Source organism: Cygnus olor, chromosome 3 (assembly GCF_009769625.2).
Source record: "Cygnus olor isolate bCygOlo1 chromosome 3, bCygOlo1.pri.v2, whole genome shotgun sequence".
NCBI lineage: Eukaryota > Metazoa > Chordata > Aves > Anseriformes > Anatidae > Cygnus > Cygnus olor.
In genome coordinates this window covers 71,447,456-71,462,934 of record NC_049171.1, presented here as the reverse complement: position 1 = coordinate 71,462,934, position 15,479 = coordinate 71,447,456, and the positions used below count along the sequence as shown (strand labels likewise).

The 15,479-nt window shown below is 43.6% G+C and overlaps 1 long non-coding RNA gene and 1 other non-coding gene across 14 annotated transcripts; both read left to right on the top strand.

The window, feature by feature from the left end:
- Positions 1 to 10: 10 nt before the first annotated feature.
- On the top strand, positions 11 to 14,844 carry LOC121068210. Of its 13 annotated transcripts, none has more exons than XR_005818707.1 (9): positions 15 to 235; positions 986 to 1,099; positions 4,939 to 5,013; positions 5,469 to 5,585; positions 6,734 to 7,214; positions 8,156 to 8,278; positions 9,536 to 9,701; positions 12,617 to 12,707; positions 12,891 to 14,844. It is a non-coding gene; the product is annotated as an uncharacterized LOC121068210 (long non-coding RNA). The 13 variants fall into 13 exon arrangements; XR_005818708.1 differs by having other exon boundaries at positions 8,152 to 8,278; XR_005818706.1 differs by having other exon boundaries at positions 11 to 235; positions 6,734 to 8,278; positions 9,542 to 9,701.
- TRNAL-UAA lies at positions 156 to 238 on the top strand. Its single transcript has one exon. It is a non-coding gene; the product is annotated as a tRNA-Leu (tRNA).
- Positions 14,845 to 15,479: the final 635 nt, after the last annotated feature.

Genomic DNA, 15,479 nt, shown 5'->3' with positions numbered 1-15,479 from the left:
CGCCCGCACCGCAGCCGAGGGCGGGAGGGCGCGGCGAGAGGGGGGGCCCGGGGTCGGGGGGGCCCGGGCGCCCGGGCGGGGGTCGAGGTGCTGCGGTATCGGCGCGCGTGGCGGCCACGTATGTAGGAGCGGCCGCGTGCGGTTCCTGTATCTGCACCAGGATGGCCGAGTGGTTAAGGCGTTGGACTTAAGATCCAATGGACGTATGTCCGCGTGGGTTCGAACCCCACTCCTGGTAAGTGACTTTTTTTTCCGGAGCCACGCGAAATGGCCGGGGAAGGAGCGGGGGCGAGGCGGGGACGGCGCCAGGTGCGGGGCCGCTGAGGGGGGCCGGGGGGCGGCTGCGGGGCGGGCGGCGACCCGAGGGCGGGCAGGGACGGTTACAGCTGGGCTGGGCCGGGCTCCGTGCGCTGCCAGCGGCTGGGCCGCCCTTGTGTTTTTATTTTCGTTTTTTTTTTTTTTTTTTTTTTTTTAACGCCAGAACTTCCGCGTAAACTTGGTCTCACAGCTTAATTTCTCACAGTTTTTTAATTTCCTCCAACTTCCTCCTTTACTTCCTGCTCCCGGGACGGTGCTCGGGGCTTGTGGCGCGCTGCCGGGGGACAGCCCTCGGCCTCCGTGTGCCCCACCGGTTGACCTGACGGCTCTGAACGCTACATATTTCCCTACGTATTTCTGTGTCGGTTTTGTGTCGTTGAGAGCGCTTCGGCTAACGTGAAGGCCGTATCACAACCTGCCCGTGGGTTTTGCAGCGTGAAGCTGAGGTAATTGTTGCCTCCAGCAGGGCATGGGGGTGTCGAGGTGTCCCTGGTGGTCACCGAGGTGTGAAGGCATGGCTGGTACCCCAAACTGTGCCAGGCCTTCCCCAAAAAGTTAAGCAGAGCTCGCAGACCAGCCTCCTGCCTTCGTTTTGTTTAGCGGTTGTTGCACGTGTCACTGTGGTTCATTTGCAGTAGCATAATTCTTTATCTGTTTGTTTTGACAGGGTAGTGCCATCGTATTCCAGCCTATCGACAGTGCGAGATGTACAAATTAAGCCTAGACTGCCACACTGTAAAATATTAGTGTTTGTCAGAGTGCCCTCCTCAAATTAATACAGGTAAATATTGCTGTTCTCAGCCACTGTTCCCTATAATTTGAGTGGAAAAAATGATTCTAAACTGCCTTCAGTGCAACACGGAATGCAACACAAAATACTTCAGCCAGGCTATTTCATTACATGGCACATGTGATGATTTGGTGTCACAAATGTGGACGAGGCATAAACACGGAAATACGAAAGTCAAGAGGAAATTGTGGAGAGAAGTGTAATCTGGTGGTGAATTTCTAGGAGAATTTCTAGGTGCACATACTGTTTTTTTGACTATTCCCACAGTTAAATTGTAAATGCAAAACTGCACTTTCTAAAACTGTTCATTAAAAAGCAGTACTGACAGGTTCAAGTGTTTTATTAAGTAAACATTCATTCCTATTATTCATTAAGCTACAAATTAGTAAAAACGGGTGCATATTTGATTGTACATTTTACCTGTAATATTGTAATGGAAAAAAGCTGCCCTTGGAAACCCACATCTTTGCATACAAATTGGGTAATACTGCCTGTGTGCTTTCTTAAAAGCCCGTTTCTACAGACAAAAAACGTTCATGGAGATTTTGTGGATGCAGTGCTGATCTTGAAAAGTTGGTCCCAGCTATGTCAGTTATGGGATGAATTGCTGGCAGTTATTCAGCATTGTAAGGAAGAAAAAAAAAAGTGAAAATAATCGCATGTTTTTCAAGAACACTAATTACTGACAAAAAAGCAGCCTTTCTATTAAAGCTGTGTAGAAGACACGGAGTTCTGGGTTAGAAATTTTTCTGATACAGGCCCAGCCCTTCCCATAAGAAATTTCTTTTGCAGGGAGCTTCTCTCAGTCCTTTGTGAAAGAGTGTTACCTGCTTTCTGTAATGACTGTCTAGAGCACATGCAGATCTGGAATGGAACACAAGACTCTTGAACCTTTCCTACTCTTATGAAATATCCGTAAATATCTACTGGCAACAACTATGTCCCAACCCCTTCCTTCATTTCTCCATAAAGAAGAGGATAATCTGCTGGGGTTATTGGTTTCTGTTTTAAGTGAAGTGACGGAATAGTGTAATGTGAACATACCTTTGAGCTCTGGAGTTGACTGTGATTTTCATTTAAGATTTTTATTTTATCAAGCAGGTAGTTTTCTTTGTTCTTTATTAGTTTCCCTGTTAAAATCTCATGAATTATTGGTTGTTGCATTTGCAATTTGACAGTCTTATGTCACACATTATGCTCTGGCCTTTAGTCAGAATGGTAGCACTTCCCATTGTATTCTATTTTGCAGATGTGTTTTTCTAGAAAGGTAATTATCTATAGGATTCTTGCCTTTTTTTATGAAGAAATTGGACAATATATATAGTGACTAATGCTAGAAACCAGAATAAGAAGAGAGCTTCTTATGAAGACAGTTTGATGCTACTCTGCAGGACCAGCCAGATATTTTGCTACCACATGTTTGCTGTCTGATGAGGAGCCAGGAAATAAAAATAGATTTTTCAGAAGCAATCACTCATTTTCATGTTCCTCATTTCATAGTATCCATCTTGAGAACCTCAGTCTTGATTTGCAGAAATGCAGAACTTTTGTGAATACAGGTGAAATTAATATATCGCTTGTATTTTAAGCATTCTCTTAAAAATTTCATGTTATATGTCTCTGGATGAGCAGTCAAAGTTACTGGGGATATTTGACACTAATCTTCCCATACCTCAATTTCCCATTTCATAAAATAGAGATAATAGAAATGCACCATTTGCAAAATGGGTTGCTATGAAGTAAGTTTTTTTTTTTTTTTTTTGTGAGGAGTTCTGGTAGACACTTAAGTAATCTAGTCATGTTAGACAAGCACATGAATGGAATATGAATGTATTCAGAAAATAACAAGAAATAAACAAGCTTAGGAGCCACACCTTGTGGTGTGAAAATCTGGTGAAGTATGGAACAACTGGTTAACAGGCAAGCACAACATGACATGTGCCGAGCAAGGTGGGGGCCTTATAGGAAAACTGCAAGCCATAATTTAATTGAAAATTGTGTCTCACTTCATAAACAGAAGGGGACCAAATGAATAAGATGGCAACCTGTTGGTGAGGTAGTATTGAGACAATATTTCAGTATAGTTTGATCGTTTTAAAAATTTTTGAGCAGCTGTCACTTTTTTTTCAGCTACATTTTAGAGTGTTGTGAAAGTGTGTCCTTTGTTACTTCTATTTCCATCATTCCCAGTGACGAGTACCTCGAGATGAGGAAAAGAGTGTAAAAAGGCTACGAAGTTCTTGGTCTGCTGCATAATGCTGTATTTAGGATGATCAATTCTGATTCTTATGGCAGACTAATTGAAAGTCTGTAAAGTCAGATCAGCCTCTGATGTTAGCAGGAGTAACTGCATGTAAAGTACTTGGTAATTCTGGAATTGTTCTAGTTTTGGGCCTGCATGGTAATAAATAAGTAAATGAGGGGGATACATCTTTTTTTATGGATGTTCAAAATGCCCTTCTGCTTAGCAGATTCCATCAGAATCTTTTGGCTTGCTTTAACCCTAACCACTATCACTGCCCTTGTCTGGATAGTCTTGTTGGCTAAGAACTTCACGTACTTTACGTATGGCTGTACGCTTAGTTAAAGTCATACTATGATATAATGCTGTCAGTGCACCTCCTACCTTAATTTATTTTACTCTTGTATTGCTTCCTATTTTCATTTTTCTTGCCGTTACAGAAGGGCAGCATCTTCAGTAGACTCTGTTTCCTGGATTCTTGTTGTTCCTGTAACACTGGTCCAAAGATCGATTGTGTCAATGTTTATGTGTGTCTTCACACAGGTTTATTTTCAACAGCTGCCATTGCTGCTCACCCGTGGACTGCCTCTGATTTATCTGCAGTTTCTTAAAAACATTTCTATTGGCCTTGATAGCCACAGCAACCAAGTGTCGTTAGCAATGTTAGCTAATTCTGTTTCCTTCTCCAAGGCATTACAACACATACTCTCAAACAGATCTTGCAACATTTTATTAACTATTCTTCTCGGGTTTGATGAGCAAAAAGAAGAGATGTTCTGTTAGGCCAGTTCAATTCAAGCAGCAAGCTGTGGGGCATCACGCTGCGGTGCCTGGGAAGCTCAGCCACCGTGACCACAGCGTTGTTGGAACAGAGCAAGGGTCTGCGTGTTACTGCCGTGCAAAGCCCAGCAATTTTTTAAAGTGCTGATGGAGGTCGGTTTACTCACATGACTCTGACAGGTGAGCCCTGGCAAGTCTTGTCATGGTCACTTAAAACATCATTACCCCCAGCGTTTTGTGTTGCTCTCCTGCAGTGACTGCCTGTCTAACACTGCCAGCAGAGCAGAGTGGGTGCCCACCCTTAGTGCCTGGTGCCTTGCCTCACAGCCACCTTCACTGGCAGAGCAGAGGGCAGTAGCTTCGCACTGCAGTAGGGAGGTGTGGGCATGCTTTCCCTTTTGCCAGTTCTCATTAGGAGGAATATGTGCAGCTGGTAACACTTCACATCAGCACAGCCTTATTACCAAGGGATATTTCTGAACGTGTTAAAAGACAGGTCTGTGCACTAGATTACCTCCAGTTTGGGAACATTTTCCCGTGTGCCGGCTTGCTGTGTTGGCAGTAGCCTCTGGGAAAAGGGTAGAGCAGTCAAGTGATCATTTATATCACAGCAGCAAAGTTGACCAGAGCACCTCCTAAATGAGGGGCCCTAAATGCCCTAAAGGGAAGGAAGCATAATGTGCAATACTATGGCTAAGATCTGTGGGATCCTAGGGCCTTGGCTTAAAGCATACTAATGTGCCTTTCTCTGGGATTTTTTGGTTGCATTAAAATAATCTGAATGAATTTGTTCTTTTTCCCTGTCAAGGAGGAGCTTTTGTCTGAAAACCACGGAAAATTTGTGCACTAGTGGAGATGGCCTTACATGCGCAATTATAAAAATGTAATTTTTCTAATTTCTCTAATAATTTGAGGAAAGGAATTCGCTTTACAGGTTTCTTCATTTTCCTTGATTGCTTCTTCTTCTTCACCATCTGCCTGCCCATGACCTGGCTCCCTGGGTTGGAAGTGCTATAGGCTCTTTCCTTCAAACCTCATCTGCCTCATTTTTTTGAGTGCTGGCTAAAGTGGTTCATGCAGTTCTTGGCAGGAGAGTACTCCCTGAGTGTGTGACTTGGTGGGTTTCTAACACCTGTCTCTTGCTATTTCATTGTTGCAAACTTTTTCATAGGAGTGATGGGAAGCACGGATTGCATTAGTGGCTTTTGTTTTCCAGCTAAATCCATGTTTAATGATTGGTGTGTGTATGCATTTTAGTTTCACACGTCCTATTTTATATCTGCTACTATTTTCTGTCACACTCCCACCTTTAACTTTTATATGCTTATCACGAAACAGATCAGCTGGTCTAGCAGCTAGCTGCAGTGGAAAGAGGCCAAGATGCTGTCTCTCCAATGCCCTGGCAGTGCTGTGCCTTCACACTGTTTCCTTTGGTCTTCCACTGCCAGGAGATAGGTAACAAACAAACCAATTAATTTCCCATTGCTTCAGTGTAAAATTAATTGCTGAGATTGCCTCCAATTCCTCACTTCTCCACAGAAAAATTCTTATAATGAAAAGATTTCTGACAGGTTTTGGATTCCTTAGCACAGACAATGCAGATCGGCTAGCTGGCTTCGTTCATCACAGAATGGCAGTGGCTTTTTGGCCACCCTGGAGTTTGTCTGGTCCAATACCCAGCTCGGAGCAGGGTCAGTTCATGCAGGCTGGTCAGGGTCATGCCCACTTGGGTTTTGAGTATCTCCAAGCATGGAGACTTTCTGGGCAACCTGTGCTAGTGTTTGACCACCCTCAGATTAAAAAAAAGTATTTTCTTACATAATAATAATAAAAAAGTATAGTGTTGAAAGCATTTTCCTGTGTTGAAGCTTGTAATAAGCTTACATATCCTTGATCTGTCTGCTTCTAAACTTCAAGTGTTCATGTTTTCTCAGTGCTTAGATACCTGTTCCTAATCATCCCAAGATAAAATGAAGGAGCTACACATGCCACTGCATGTGCTGGGACTCCCACTGGGTGCATCGGTTTGCTGCCACGTGCATTTTACTGACGGCTCTGTTGAGTGAAAAACAAAACCCCTGTGACGATCTAAGCAGGTGCTTAGTTTTAGATACTGAAAGCCATTCTTTGCGTTATTTTGTCCACGTCAAGACCAAAGAAGTACATTATTTTGTTGATGAATATGTACAGTTAGTTTCCTATGAGAAATGAGCACTCTTGTCTGGCTTTACCTTATTGGAAGCCAGAGGCCTGCTAGAGCATTACTTATCAGAAGACCATTCGTTATCATGATTCAAGTTCATCCTCTGCAAGGTTACAGTACTGTAATTTGGTCCGAGTTCTCCTTTAAAGTGATCTGGCAGCTGTAGCATTAACAAATGATGTCTGTCCACTGAGCTGAGGGAAGGTGATGCAACTGATGGCTCTCACCTTCATCACGTGCTATTTTTTGTTACTATATTCAGAACACAAATGATTGATTTAAGTACTGTGACTTCTATCTTTTATCATAGTATGTTGGATTACTTTGGATGGTTTTGCAGGTTGCTTTGCTCTGAGAACAGCTGATTTCTTGACCAAACATAGCTTTATTTTTTATTTAGCTAGCTTGATAGCCATGGCTTCCATAACATGTATTTTGACAGCACTGTGACAGTGCAGGATATATCTATGGCAGTTAACAAATCCTATAGTATTCTGCAACTGCAAACGAACTGAGACATGCCCAACCTGTTGTACTGCATTCATTCCAGTGACCTGCCCCAAAACATACTTGACACATCGGTGAAGAAGAGATACTGAAAACAACTGAATTCAGTTCTTGTGATGTCTCTGCCTGTCCACCTCCCCACCCCCACCCTTGAAGAAAATATTTTTCTACAGAAAGGAATGATTGGGTAGAATAAGAAGTTTGTGGTATGAATGCACGAGCCAGAATTCTTTAAGAAGAAAAAGCAGTTCATGCCTTCCAAAATATAATACAGAGAAACACCGTGCATGAGATGAAGCTGTTGCTCTGTATGAAATTAATAGGGAGAGAGCTCAGCCATTGACACACGAATAAGGATCTGCATGACAAAGAAGGTACGGTATCCGGCTGAAATACTAGCAAACTCAAGAGTGTTGGGAAATATGAGAGAAGAATGGGGTGGAATTGAGCATCTCAGACTTGTAATCAACTTTTGCTTCTAGAGCATTTTCTTGTGGTTAGAAAATCTTCTCCCATGCCAGTTTCAGTTATTTTTCTTGGTAAGTTGTCTCAATGAGGGATTTAAGCAGAGTTACGAGCACTCCTCTTTTAGGTTGGGCTCTGCATAGAATGTTTAAGAGATCTTAAGGTTCATGGGGGTAAGCCAAAAGGATCACCCAAAAGGATCCTGTATGTGTCCTGTTGAGCCAGAGTTAGAGCCGATGCCTCGCGTTCATCTGGAAGTCCATAACAAACTTGTCTTCGTAACCACAAATGAGCCTGGATTATAATGTTAACTATCTCAGAATGTTGTTTTATTTTTTTAACCAGAAATATTATACCAAGATCTTAACCGTCAGACTGGGATGTGTGTATTTTGCAATGTACATTGTTTCCTTTTATGTACTGTTTGTCATCAGCAGTGTTGGCATTACTGGTTCCCAGGTAGAAAGTATATTTTGGTATGATTAAAGCATTCAACTTACAAAATACACATATGGTATTTCTGGAGGGAGACACTGGGAACTGACCAAGGAGTTACTGACTGCTGTTCATCTGTAAACCGGTACTTCTGGCAGCGACTTTGAGAGTCAGCATCCCTGAGCACCACTGTGTTAACATTTACAGTTACCTGCTCTGGTCAATATACATAGTTCTTTATTTTGCCAATTGTAAAAATTGAGTTATAAAAAATGATTTTTTCAGCTTATTTTTCTAGCCATTATATATGTTCAGCTAAAAAAAGAGTAGCTTGAGAAAGCAATTCAAAGACTTTTAATTCATCTGTGTGAATATCTGTGTTAAAAAATAACTCAGTTAACTCTTAACAAGATAGCTGGCTTCTCAGGGAAAGATACTCACATGGAAGGCACTTCTGAGGATACACCTAATTAGCTGTGCTGCTGCAGCCCATGTTTATGGATATAAATTCATGGCTCCTGATCCTGTGACAGACTGTGTAAGCAGATTGTTTATCACTGAAGTTTAGGACAGGCAAAAGAGGCTTGCTTGTATAATGAAAGTTATAGCATCTGCACAACAGTTATACACTTGAAATTGCTGTGCCTCCCTCTATTGATCTTCAGACCAGCACAAAATGAGATTGAAAATGTAAGCAGCTCGAGCAAAATTCCACTCTGGCCCTTAAAGAGGATAGGATTCAGCGGGGCTTCTAGTGGAAAAGCAGGACTACAATATCTTTCCTCTCTCCCACGAATGTTTAAGAGGCATCTTATAATAATACATAATTATAATGTGATCCAAAGAGACATTACCTATATAGATAAAATAAAAATAAGTGTAAGCAGTTAGCCTCTGCAGAAAAAAAGAGACATAGGTTGTAAAGTCTTTGGAAAGCCCTTCTGCAATACCACCAGATTATTTAAATAACGGAGTATTCTTTTGGGAACTCTATAGAGCACCAAAGACTAGCCTGGCCATAACTTTATGCTAAGGATAAATTAAATACAACTACTAACATTTGTTTGAAAAATAGAGGCCCGGTTTGCATTGACGAGGTTGAGCTGGATGATGTTTTTGGAAAACACTTGGATTCTTTCCTCTGTGTTTTACAAAAAAAACCCACCCTTGATATGTTTCAGGTGACTGTTTGCTGCGTTCAGTATTTGAGCTCTTCTTTAAAAAAGAATAAAAAATCAAAGATAACACATCCCAATACAAATATTTGGGGAATACCTTGTTTATTTCCAGGACAAATATTATTAAATGAATTTGAAAGAACCGTGTTTTGGGGTTGGGGGCTCTCTGCAAGTCACCGACCCTGGGCTGGACCGTTCAAAGGGGCATCGCAGCACGTTCCTCCTGGCCTGTGCCGTGGGCACCCTGACACTGCCCGGGGAGTTTGGTTCCTTGGGCACGAGGGGAGGGGAGGAGAAGCAACAAGAGCAGGTGTGGGAAAACGGGTTTATTATGGCAAGACCGTGTCATGCTGTGCAGGGGTAGAAGCCCTAAAGTACCAGCTGCGAGGTGACAGCCTGCTGAAAGGACTGCCTGTGCTGCAGAGCCCGGCCTGTGGTACTCGGCCCCATGGTAAATGAGGGTCAGCGCGGGCTGGCTGAGAGCAGGGAAGGTCAGGCTCTGAACATGCAAACGAATTCATGTACTGTGTCACCCGTGAGAGGGGATCCTTCTCTTCCCCATTTCTTTCTTTTGAATGTTTGATTTATCATTTCTGATACCTTGTACTAAACCCCAGATTCAGTTTATAGGTGCAGAGAGAACTTGCGGAAGCAGTGAAGCGGCTTACAGTCGGCAGCGCTGCCCCCTTCACGTACACAGCCATTTCTGACACAGAAACGAGAACGGAGCTGAGCAGGGGCCAGCAGGCTGGGTGATGTGACTCCTCGCTTTAGGAGCTACGTGTCTGTGGTTTGATTACCGAATCATGCCTCCATTTCTCTGTTAGGTGTCAGAATTGTATTTCTAACAAATACAAAAGAGTGTGGAGTAAAGGAGCAGAGTGTGGTTTAAAGTGGGAAGCTGATGCTGGCATAATTGCCCGTGATTTGGGGTTGCATGGCCACACGTCGGGGGGTCTGAAGGCTGCTTGTGCATTAAAAGTACTGGCACAACGTCTGGGAAGCGCGCAGAGCTTCAGGCGTGTCCTGCATTGCACAGAACCAGAGAGCAGCCCCGGGGCTACAGCAAACCAGTCAGGCTCAGCTAGAAGTGGAACTATTTATGGAAGGTTGTCTGTTTTCTCTTGTGACTCGAGGATGTCGTCTGTTGTTCACCCAGGCTCGGAGCCCCGTCACTTTGCAGTTAAATATAGCTTTCCCAGGTTTTCAGATCAACTGTTTTCCCAGACAAATGTCTGTTCCTGGCATGTAACCCTCTTTCTCTATCATACCAAAACCAATCTCGCTCACTGAGTGTTGGCGGCCTCTTTCTGGTAGATGACCAGCAGCTTAAAGATTGCCAGCCACCGGACCCTTCCTTTCTGCCATCCGATCGAGGGCTTTGCGGTTCAGTTGATCCTACACTTTCCAATGCCCTGTGCCTCCTAGTTTCTTCCTCCCAGCCCTTGCCCCACTCCTGAAGTGTCCTGCCGAGTGCAGAGGGATGGAGGCGGTTTGCCTTCCGAGCAGTCTGAGGCAGGTGGTAGCAGGGATCGCAGAAGCGAGTGCATGCAGGAAGGGTGTTGTCGCGGCATGTGCCGCCTACGTGGGCCCAATTTTCCTATGCCTAATTGTCGAGGACAATGTCTAAGCGCATGTGCCAAAGCTGTCAAGATCAAGTGCTGTTTTGTATATGCTCTGCAACTTAGGCAAATGTTGTACTTGAAGGGAAATTTTTTCAAGACTCTAGACTAAGTAACATCTAAATGGCATCTTAAATATAGATGTACAGCACTTCAACTTGATAATTAGAAAGTGATACAGGTACTATAAGAAACACCTTTCTTGCATGTTTTTCTTTATAGAAATTTGCTATCATTGAAAAAACTTGATTCCATGTGATTGAGTATTCAAACCAAGCCTCACACTTGCATAACTTTTTGAATTATTCAGAGCTGCAATACACTTAGACGTTTGTTAGTGCGAGTATTTCACAGCTAACGACATTTAGCTGTTGTCTCCTAAGTTGTGTTATTCTCACTCAGGTCAGAGAGATCAAAGGTCGGTATTTTAAGGGATTTGGCACTTTTAGATAAAACAGGGTGCATTCCATGCACGTCCAGTCCCTAAAGATAAGGAGGGAGGAATAGGGTAAAACCCTGATATCTCTGTGGAAAGGACAGTCAGGATGTAATTTGCATAAGTACCGTGCATGCTAGTCGTTTGCATTCCTCAGCTCACCTTTGTTTTTGTTTTCTGCTTGTAATAAAGCCTTTTGCGCTTATTATTTGTATTGATTATATGAGCATTTGATGCCTGCTGCTTTGAAGATCTTGTCATTAAAACAATTGCTTCCTGAACATTTCAATTCTTCAAGCAGAGTCCTATCCATGATTATAGCTTTTGGGGCTTGAAACCGAAGTTATTTTAGCATATGGCAACGGTATTTGATAGTTTCCTCTGGGAATCCCACCCACTGTGTTAGCTGCAAACAGCTCTAAGAAGAAGGCTGTTCTCATGGTTTAAACTCTTGTAGTGCTGTCCCACCCAGTCTAACCTCAGCTTGAAATGACTCCTAATCCGTGAACTAAGTAAGCAATGGAGCTATATGTCACCGTCCCTCTGATTTAAAGGTATTTCTTCCAACCCCATTAGTATTTAGCTTCCTAGATTTTATTCTTAACAAACATACAATCATATAATTATAAAAAAAGACAGATGTTCAGCCTGTTGTACTAAAGAAATGCACCGCTGATTTGCTGTGAAAGGGTAATAGAGATTTCTGCTAGTTCAATCAAATAAAATATGGAGTATGACAGGATACTTTTCTTTCCTAAGTGAGATAGAAAATCGGCTTACATTAGGTAAAACATTAATGGCAATTTCACTGAAATGAAATCTTAATGCCGCAGTTCTATCTACACTGTAATTTAAAACTAGGAGCCATTCTAGCAATTCATCCTAGCATGATAGAAGGACTATTTTAAAAGAGTATCAATTTCATCATACGTGTGCATGGACTGCAAAATTCGGAAGTGTTAGGTTATCCCACCGTGATAATGCAAGATTTTTTATTTGACAAGAATCTTTAGATGATTTCTTCCATAATGCTTTTTCCCCTCATTTCCATACTGCTGCTGCTAGCATTTTGTACCTGATGCTGTTCTGTTATGAAAGCAACTCCTTCTTGACTTTCTTATGCCTGAACACTTGCCCACCTTTTCTGAGTGTATTAGTTGGTCTAAAGAAATCTATTGCCTCTCTCTTCAAATCTTGCTAACCTCTTCTATCATTAGAGTGACATCCCAGTGACAACATTAGTATTACAGGCACCTTTCTGTGCTCTGCACCCCAAATAATCCATTATCGTTTTTGCTTAAGTATGCTTCTGTCCTTAAGTGTGCCAAATGTGGTGGTTAAGAGGTGGGTGACATGGATTCAGTGCTGTCCTTTTTATTTGATATCTCCACCTCCAGGGGAGCCTGATTATATTCCCACTAAAAATGGTACAGGTAGGGCATGATAATACCAGAGAGTGTAGCTGGACTCATCGCCTACAGGTAAATAAGCAGAGAGAGAGTAAAAAGGCCTGTTCCAGTTCAGAGAAATAATAGGTATCTGCCTCCTCCGTCGAATTAGAAAACATTCCATGGTCTGTGACAGAAAAATGAGTTTATTATCAGCTGATAATATTGCACTTTCTTTCCCTTCACCTACAGCGGCAACTGGGTGGATGGAGGCAGTGGCCCTTCCCTTGTTTGCAGGAAAACTTGCTCCGTCCTGGGCAGCCCAGCTGTTTGACAGCTCCAGGTTGGTATCTAGAGCTTCAGGTGGGATTCTGCTGCCTAAATGTAGCCATATGGTGCCATCTGAGATGCCTCAGCTGCCTTTGGGTGTCTCATCGGCCCCATAAATCAGCTGCTCTCATGTGGCTAAATAGGTTGTGGTACCACTGTGGAGGTTACTAAATCCTTTTCCTTTGTCTGAAAACAGTGTGTGAAGACAGGAACAGTTTGAGGTCACCTCCACTGGTTTTGTTGCTTGGATCCGTTTAGCCGTCTGCTTTGGGCTCTCCTCTCTCTTGTACTTGTTCCATGGTGCGGTTTTATGCTTGAGTGGGTTTAACAGTGGCCAAAGGGGTAATGCTTTTTCCTTCTTTGCTTTTTCCTTCTTTGCCCTTGACATCGCTCTTCCACTGCTGCTCTTTGTGCTGAAGCACTTTGCTTCTTTGGAGTCAGCCAAACAGCAGTGCTGGAGAAACAGACCCCGTGGGGACACGCACGTGAGAAAGGGAAGTGTCTGTTAGCTGGCAGCTGCCCTTTGGCTCAGCCATACCATAGAACTACTGCCTTTATAGGCACCTGCCTGGCCTTGCAAGTTATCTACTCTTTTGCTCTACAAATCCAAAGTAATTGAGCTGTTGAGGAACAATGCGGATCACAAAGGCCGTAAAAGACAAATATCATCTGAAGATAAAGCACGCACAGTCAAGAGAATCGGGGCTGTGAAGTTTGCAGCGAAGATTAAATGATTCAGAAAGCAGCCCCTTTGAGGATGCATTGCAACATACGGTCTTTGAAGAAACCGTTCCCCTGGAGCCCCCTGGCTAGACCTCCCCACACTAAACCTGAGAGTCTTCCTGTACATAAAGGGCTCTGACGGCAGTCTAGGCCTCTGAAAAGCCTCTTCGTGCCAGTGCTGGAACTACAGACGGCTGCAGGAACACCACCACCCGCTGGTTTGGCTTCCTGGTGGCAGAGCTGGTGACTGGCCCTGCTGAAGACCCTGTACCCCACAGCTGAGGGGAACCAGCAAAGCTACTAGGGCGTGTGACAAATACAGAGCCTTACAAAGCGTTTGGTGCTCTCTCCCCGGTCACTTTCTGCCTGTGCTGGTGCAGGGAGGTGGATGGTTTCCAGCCGAAACAGCTGATGGAAAATTCCCACTACAGAAGAAAAAGTAGAGGCTTATTCTTCTGTAACAGTGGGCTGGAGTCAAACCTCGTAAAGCTGGGGCACGGGGTGGTGCCCCCACTGCGCCTGTGCCCCGTGAGAGACACAGGGGTGCTTCTGCTGCTGTCAGGCTGCCGGGTGGTGAGTCGGGGATCCTCACTGCTCCCCTGGGTGTGCCTTTCTCACTGCTCCAAGTGAAGATCAGAAGAAAATCAGAGCTCAGCACTGAAAGCAAGCTGAGCATGGAGTGTTTGGAGGGGAGGCCCCATAAGGAGAATGCAGAGTGACTGAATCACTTCACCACCCACTGAAATACTCTACAAATAAAGTTGTGTTGTTTAATTATAGATCGCATGCTGGAATGATGTAATCCTGAATGTATATAGGGGAGAGCACTCCAAATCATTACCTTAGGTATTAGTGACAGCTTTGGCTGAATTTGAAAGTGTATCCTCAAGGTGAAAAGCAGTCCTTGGATTTACAGGATTTCTGAATCCTCTCTAGGACTTGTAGGCTTCCTCAGTCATTGTTGAAAAGGTTTTGTTTTCCTTCATTTTTCACATTCTAATTTGGTAACGTTTCTTTCCCGTTGCTAGTGCTACCAGGCTTCTGTTTGTTGGTCGCTGTTCCTAAAAACAAATCCGGGCTTAGACTTCCGTGGGAAAAAGATGTGGAGTAGGGAGAAGGAGGAAGGCCCTTTGGAAGATTTGCGGCGTTTGATGATGTTACAAATGAGGCCAACAGCTGTTTTAAAAAGAGCTATTCAACTGGTTTATTTATGTCAAAAATGGGGGAGGCCAATGAAACTCGTGCCCGCTTTGTTCTAAGGCTCAGGATGTTCTGCTGGTCGTATTTATCCGCCTGCTGTGTGCTTTATCTTTGGCTGGTGTCAGTGGAGGTTTTTGTAATAGCCTGTTTATTTCACTCTATTGCTCTGAGATGTCAGTGCAGCTTTGCGCTTTGGATATTTATAAATAAATCATTACTTTCACAAATGAATCATCTATTGTTTAAGGTGAGCAGGATGTCTTAATGGCATATAAATTCAGAACCATGATCTTTAAGCGTTAGGTTTGTATTTTGACCTGCTGTAGCTACAATTTATGTCCGAGGAGGTACAAAGAAGAAATACGACATAAAGCCTGGCTGACCTGCAATTATAACCAAGACAATTGCATCCTTACTGGTATTATGCGTGGCTCTTGGTGTAACTGTAGCACGGAGGAGTCACATTCTTTGGCAGCAGAGGTGCTAGTCCTGCTTAAACACAGCACTGAAACTGCCCAAAACTTTTATCTGACAAGAAGTAACAAATGGAGGTAGGTAGTGGAGCGCAAGGAGGTGAAGAACTGCTCATCTGTCTGGTTTTCCAGTTGTATCAGCTGGCCCTGTAAGGCTGCTCCGGCTCCTGGTGAACCTTGCTGCAGGCAAACCTGGAGGCTGTCTCACTTGCAGCACCTCTCCCTCACTATTTGTCACCATGGCAGGCTCTGGCCACTGTGTTACATCCATTTTGGGGCCTACTGTCTCATTCCTAACTGGAATATTTTATTTGTTCTCTGTGTGTTGCATTAAGAACACATAACTGGGGCTTCACTGGTTCTTTTTGGCAAAGAGACTCCTTCGGGCT